We start from the raw sequence: 7,585 nt of genomic DNA on the forward strand, positions 1-7,585 counted from the left end.
ATATTAAAAAGTTGTTAAAACTTATCTAACAAACAGCACAAAAAGGAGTTAAAAGAGCATGAACAGCTCTAACAGACATTACATACTGCAACCTCCTTTAGGTAAAGGAGTACACATGTAGTATATGGGTATATTTTACACAGCCAGCATTCTTCTCCTAACCGCACAGACGTGATAGAGCAGATGTTGAATATTGCTGATGCTCAGATCTGTTAATGACTGCAGCTGTGGCCATTCAAAATGCATATGCCCCTGGTCTTTGTGTGGGAGAGGCAGAGATGGGGGGGGTCTTTCCCTGACGCCATGGTTAAAAGTAAATTTGCCTTTCTATTATAACTGTTTATGCTGTGCAGATAAAATCCCAGTTAAAGCAAAATGATTATTTACTGGATACATTTTTAATAATGAAATCAACAATTGGAGATTAAATGTGATGGGTCATCAAAGCTTATAGGAAATAAACCTGAAAACACTTTTCAGTGCAGTCAGCAGTAATGGAAAGAACTCATGATTGATGGTAACACTATAGAGAAAAAGGCGTGCTTCTCAAACAGCCTCACTCAAAGCTCCACAATGTCCCATCTTCCATTTGTAACATTTGTCATCACTGTAAATGTCCTTGTCCTACTCTTTCTCCTCCATAGAGCCCCGGCTCCGTGCTCCGATGCTGCTGACAGGCTGTTCTACCTGATAGGTGCTACATCCTGTTTACACATTGACAATCTCGCTAGGCGAGCCCTGATTTATTCTCTTGGTACTTGCCTTGAACCTTTCAGCCACAGTCTCGCTCTCGTTGCATCTCTCCATCTCGTAATGCTTGTGTTTTGTCCCCGCTTGTCTAAATGCCTAATGGGCTCCATACAGACATGCGGTGTCTTTTATGGCGAGGGTCCCTCGATCAAGTGCACGTTTCCATGGCTCATATATGCAACAAAGAGGGGGAAACATAAAGGATGTGGCAATATTCTATGGATGCAACCCATCGGCCATCAATATGTAGCACTCAGAGTAGCACAGGCACATTATCCATTTTCTACAGCTTTTTACTTCCATACTTCTTTAAATGGCAGATATATAAAAGGCTTTTTTCCCTCCAAATTGCAAAAGCTTGTCAATACAGCTAGCTTAGCGGTCTGGAATCGAAAATAGATCTAATCACTGTAATGTAATGTAAACCGAAAATGAAAAAGCAACGCAAAGTTCTTTAAAAAGCAGCACTGCCTGTGGTGCTCGCTTCTTGGCATGATGTGAATGTAACAGAATCACTGTGACTCAAACAGCAGGGTGCCTGTTCCTTTTTCTAAGAAATACATTTTATTCTTTTTTTAGCAGTTTGCTTCTGACATTTGACGTGTTAAAAACACACACACACACACACACACACTCTCACACACCTTTGGATATAACATAGAGGATGGATGTTCAAAAGTGAGAAATTTGGACCATGAAAACATGAAAAGTGACTCAGAAGAATTTGCTGCATGCATCACTACTTCAACACCTACATCACTTTGTTTTTTTGCACTGCATGAAGCCCTCACGAGGCAGAAGAGGAGAGTACGAACTGTGGATGCCAAACAGGCCAAACGAGGAGAGGAGTGTTAAACCTCCACAGGCAGCCCACAGATATCGTGCTGCTCCTTACACCCAACCGGCGTGAGTGGATCGAACTGGCAGCCAATCAAATAAAGCTGCAATGCTGCCTACTTTTATTAAATCCACAGAGCACCATTGACAAAACAATAGATAAAGAGAAATATGACACAAGGAGCGGAGGCATCCCAGCTCTGCAGCAGGCATAAGGTGTTTACACTGGAGATGCTGATTCACTATTTTCAATCAGCAGTAACTATCGAGTGATAGTTTTATTACATTCATAGTCCCCAGAAGACACTGTGCGCTCTATATTGTACAAGTAATTGTTTGATATCTTCTATGTATTTCAACAGCTGCTGTCTGTCTCAGAAGACACTCCCAATTAGCTTGCAGTGTATGCTTTACTTAAGGGAAACCTATGCAAAGAGGTTTCTCCATATTATTAAGCACACCCACTTCTTGTGCAATAGAGAGAGAAAGATCTTCAGAAGATGAAAAGCGTGGAAAAGATCAGTGTCTCACAAGAGGCATGAAAGCTGAAGAGAAGATAACGGGGCCGTGAAAACATTTGCGAGATAAATTTGGTGAGATAAAGGCTAATTAAGGAAAATCAACAGATGATAGTCCTGTGCACAGATGTGAGTTCATTTATCATCCCGGGTGCCAAGATAAAGCAGGAATAATGCAGCTTCACGAGGTTCACTCATTACACAAATGTTGCACCATGAGACTGGTTCGCTCACAGATTTGTAACCATGTATGACTTTTAATAAATGAAAGCCACCTTGGATTTCTGTTGAACGCCTCTGTCTCTGACCTACTAAAGAAAGTTTCCATCAAGCAAATTAATCGACAGCTTTAAGAAAAGAAGAGAAAAGAAAAGCAGCAACTTGTTGTTTGAGACTGCTGGTCTCAATCTCAACAACCTCTTCATGCACAATCCTCTAAAGCCTGGTAGCCACTGCTAACCAAAGCTTACAAAGATGTTTTCAGTATTGTGATGCTGTGCTTGGTGTTCCAGGTGAATGGACTTTGACTTGGTAAGTGAGCATAGACTGTATATGTATGCAGCCAACCTCATACATGCTATTTTGACTCCTAATTTTAAAGCCTTAATGCTAATCTCACAATGTTGGCTTTTTAAAGCTGTAATTGGAAGAAGAGGGTGACGTGCTATCAGCTAATAATGCTAACAAGTTTGGTCATGCACTAGCATTCATTTACAGGCATAAACTTGCTCATTTGTGCTAATTAGCAGGTGTGATCACCAAAACTTGAGCACAGACTTCACAAACATGGGCTGTAAGTCACAATATTTGTCAGGTACATTCACAGAGATGCTCTAAAAGATACCAACGCCTTATTCCTAGTGTTGAGAATCTTGAGCAGTGGGAAAGCTGAGCAGATGGTGAGGCTACTGTCACCTGTGTCATTAAACAAATAAACTTTAGTTTTTGGAACAAAGACAGAATAAAACATGGATGCAACCTCAGGGATGGAAACATGAAGCCAATCCAGAAGTACCTGGAATCTGCATTCTATGTGAAGGTCACCAGATGGCGATAGTTACAGTTAACTTCTATTAGTCCAGTAGAAGGAAGATGGCTTCCGTTTTGACCTCTTTAAACACCTTCCAGGTGAGGTTGTGCGCTCATTTTACGTCATAGTGATTAAAAAACTTGAGTCTGTTTTGTAAATCTTGGTTATGCCATATTTCAGAATAGAAGATTATCTGTGATATGAAACTACAAGGTCTTGAATAATCAGGCCTCATCATATCTTAATGACCTTAAAGTACCATATCGCCCCAATACAGCATTCAGCTCTCAGACTGCAGGCTGACGTATGGCTCCAAAGGAATTTAAAAGCAGAACAAGAAGCAGAGTCTTCAGGTTTCAGGTCCCTCTTCTAGAACCAGCTTCCAGTTTGGATTCAGGAGACAGACACTACCTCTAATTTTAAGATTAGGCTCAAAACTTTTCTTTGTGATCAGGTGAGCCTGAATCTTCCCTTAGTTACGCTGCAGTAGGTGAGGGATCCTGGGAGATTCCAATGATGGATTTAGTATTTCCTCTTCTTCACGCTCTTTTTCACGCTCTTTTTCACTCTCTGCATTTAATTAATTAATAATTATTATTAATCTCTGGCTCTCTTCCACAGGATGTTTTTGTCCTGTCTTCCTCCCCACTCCTCCCAACTGGTCGTGGCAGATGGACTGAGCCTGGTTCTGCTGGAGGTTTCTTCCTGTTTAAAGGGAGTTTTTCCTTCCGACTGTCGCCAAATCGTTTGGTCATAGGGGCTTGCATTATTGTTATTGGGGTTTTCTCAGTTTTCTTTTTATTATTGTAGCATCTTTACTTTACAACATAAAGCACATTGAGGCAACTACTGTCACAGTAATTGCCTCAATATGTTGCCTTTTTTTTCTGCAGTTAAGGCTTCAAAATACTCTACCAGTCAAAAGTCTGGACACACCTTCTCATTTAATGGCTTTTCTTTATTTTCATGACTATTTACATTGTAGACGCTCACTGAAGGCATCAAAACTATGAATGAACACATATGGAATTATTTTGTAAACAAAGTGTGAAATAACTCAAAACATGTTTAATATTTTAGATTCCTCAAAATAGCCCCTTCGTTTTGATTACTGCTTTGCACACTCTTGGCGTTCTCTCCATGAGCTTCATGAGGGAGTCATCTGAAATGGTTTTCTTGAAGGATTTCCCAGAGATGCTGAGCACTTTTGCCATCACTCTGCGCTCCATCTCATTCCAAACCATCTCGACTGGGTTTAGGTCAGGTGACCGTGGAGGCCATCTGGTGCAGCACTCCATCACTCTCCTTCTTGGTTAAATAGACCTTACTCAGCCTGGAGGTGTGTTTGGGATCATTCTCCTGTTGAAAGATAAGTGGTGGTCCAACTCAGCGCAAACTGGATGGGATGGCATGGATGCTGTGGTAGCCATGCTGCTTCAGTGAGCCTTCAATTTTGAATAAATCCCACAACACTGTCAGCAGCAAAGCACCCCCACACCATCACACCTCCTCCTCCATGCTTCATGGTGGGAACCTTTCATGTAGAGACCATCCATTCACCTTTTCTGCATCGCACAAAGACACTGCAGTTGGAACCAAAGATCTCAAAGTTGGACTCATCAGACCAAAACACAGATTTCCACTGGTCTAATGTGTTTCTTGACTCAAACAAACTCTTCTGCTTCCATAAAGGCCTGATTCGCACAGTCTCCTCTGAACAGTTGACATACAGACTACATCTTGAAGGCCAAGGGTTTGCAACACATTTATATTTATTTATGAAGTTAGTTATTCATACAATAGACGTCAAGCACTCATAAAATGAAGTGTAGGAACAGAGATATTAATAGATAAATAAAGATAAATATATAGCTAATATAAAGATATAGGTATAAATATAAACATAAATATAAAAGGAGACAACTGTATGTCATGGCATATAAAAGTAACAGAGTGCAGCGAGGTGTGTTTAATCCTGTTCTGCATGTGTGGATCTGACCCAAGTGGATGAATTCCATCAGACAGTGAGGTTGAAGAAATCTGTTGCTGAATCTGCTCTTCAGATTGTCGAGTGTGTTACGGAGGGGGTGGGAATCGTGAGTCATTGCCCATGAACATTTGATAGTTGATGTCTTCAGTAAAAATAGCAGTAAAAATAAAGAAAACCCATTAAATGAGAAGGTGCATCCAAAAATTTGTGTTGTAGGTCTTCAGAAACCAGTGGGCGAGGCCCATCTTTTATACTGCCCCAAATGGTCATCAGATGAACTGCAGTTATTGACTCTTCTGCACTGGCTTCAATTTTCAGCCCTTGAGGTTTCCACTTAGTGTACCTTGCTCTACCAAGGTCAGGTGGAGAGGCAGAGTGGGGATGTGTGCAGAAATAATGGGGACCAAGATGGTCAGTCCCTTTAGGATCCTCAAGGGTCTCAAAATGACCTCTACGAGGTATGTGGAGTTCTTAACTGACCATTTCCTGAGAAATGAGCCATGTGGAAGGAAATCATTTCCATTCCAGGCAAAGCACCATCCCATGTTACACAGAAAGCCACTGACTCATAGGTTGCTATGGGAATAAAAAGAAAAAAAATGTCATGGTGTGGCTGCCACTATACTCTGACCTTAAACCTATGAGAACCCGTGGAGACTCCCTAAAACAGAAACTATGAGGGTGGGCAGCAGTAGACCTCAAAACAGCAGGTCTGGGAGGCAGTACTGACAACTGTACATGAACCAAAACTTCCCGGGATGTTAGGAGGTGAGACAGACATTCAGAAACAATTAAGAGGAACTAGTCTTGCTAAAAAAAAAATATAATCCTTTCATCTCAGTTTTTAACAACGTAGATATATTTAAAAATGAGTCAACACTATAATGCTTTTTTCCCTGACAGGCCATTGTGTTTCTTTCTGTCGCTGCCAGCTAAGGCTACGGACTGAACTCTGTGCGAACAATTGAAAATGGGCAAACAATTGTGTAATTACTTGTGACATACTCTATGTTTACTTTGCATACTTACGACTTCTTTCTTGAGCAGAGGAGCCAAACTGTAAGCTGGTGACGCCTCGGCAGAAAGAAAATTTCACTGGTGATGATTTCATTTATTATTTTTGTCAGTGAACTCCGTGGGCAGATAAGCATGATGAAACCAGCACACGAAGCTGAGTGGCAGAAGCAGCTGACATGTTTGCTCAGATGTGTCACTGCCCCAAAAAACACATTTCACTTTAGCAGTGAATAGTTAAGCAGAATGAGGTCACAACTAAACCCAGCTGAAATGCAGGGTATTTAAATAATGCCAACTGAAGAGGAGCTCAACAGTGAAATCAAAGCCAACACGTAGCTACAAATGCAGCTTCGATTATGAGAGTGGGAAAGACTGACTGACAGCAACAGAGATTATGCTACTTCTACTTGGACCTTAAGACAGAGATAACTATTTTTCAATGGCCTTCAGATGTGGCACATCAGTGGTTCCAAACAATTCTGTTTGATGCACCCCCACAGCTCATCAAGTATTTATCGAGTACATTTAGCATGTATTCAATCCTTTTAGCTGCCATTTCGAGTAAGAGACTTTAGTTCAACTGGATTTGTCCAATTGTTTTTGCGCAATGAAAAAGTATTCAAGTGCCTCCTGATTCTTTTTTTCCCTCCAAACTACATTTTCAAGGGTCTACTGTCCAAAAATCCAGAGAAAGACAGAAAATCTATGAAGTACTTTGAACCTCAGCCAACCTTTCCCTTCATTTCGATTAATTTAGTTTCATTTATATAGCTCGAAATCACAACGACCGTTGCCTCGAGGTGCTTTATATTGTAAGTAGTGCTGTCAGCGTTAATCTCGTTAAAATGACGTTAACACCACAACCGCATTAACGTGGCAAATCTCCGTTAGCGAGTTAGCACGGATCGCCCTGTGCGTGGGGCTGCACGGCGCTAGCACATTAACCAGCTAAACGTGCTAACGCGTTGACAATATCAGAGAAATCACTTGGCGACAGTGGGAAGGACAAACTCCTTTTTAACAGGAAAAAAAAAAAAACTCCTGCAGAACCAGGCTGATCGCACAGCACGGCTGTCCTTTATATCTGTGTAATGTTAGCAAAGCTGGTGATGCTGAAAAACTCATTACTCCATGAAAGCCTGCTCTTGAGAGCACTAACAGGGAGTTTCTCCCATATTAGCTTCTCTTCACTGTCTTCCTTTGAAATCCAGAATTACATTTAAAATCTTTATATACCTTCCTCTCGTGTACAAATGCTGAGTGATTAGACTCCATCTCATCTAACAGCCACTTTAACCTGGACCAAAAAAGAACCCCTATGTTAAGAGGGCCAGCTCAGTACAAAGCAGGTTTTTAGCTTGATACCAAAAAAATATATGTTTCCGCCTTCATAGGCAATGTATAGCGGGTGAGTTTTTTCCTCCCCCTAATTAACTCACTCAT

Source organism: Pundamilia nyererei, unplaced genomic scaffold, assembly GCF_000239375.1.
Source record: "Pundamilia nyererei isolate P.nyererei 1_Seehausen unplaced genomic scaffold, PunNye1.0 scaffold00159, whole genome shotgun sequence".
NCBI lineage: Eukaryota > Metazoa > Chordata > Actinopteri > Cichliformes > Cichlidae > Pundamilia > Pundamilia nyererei.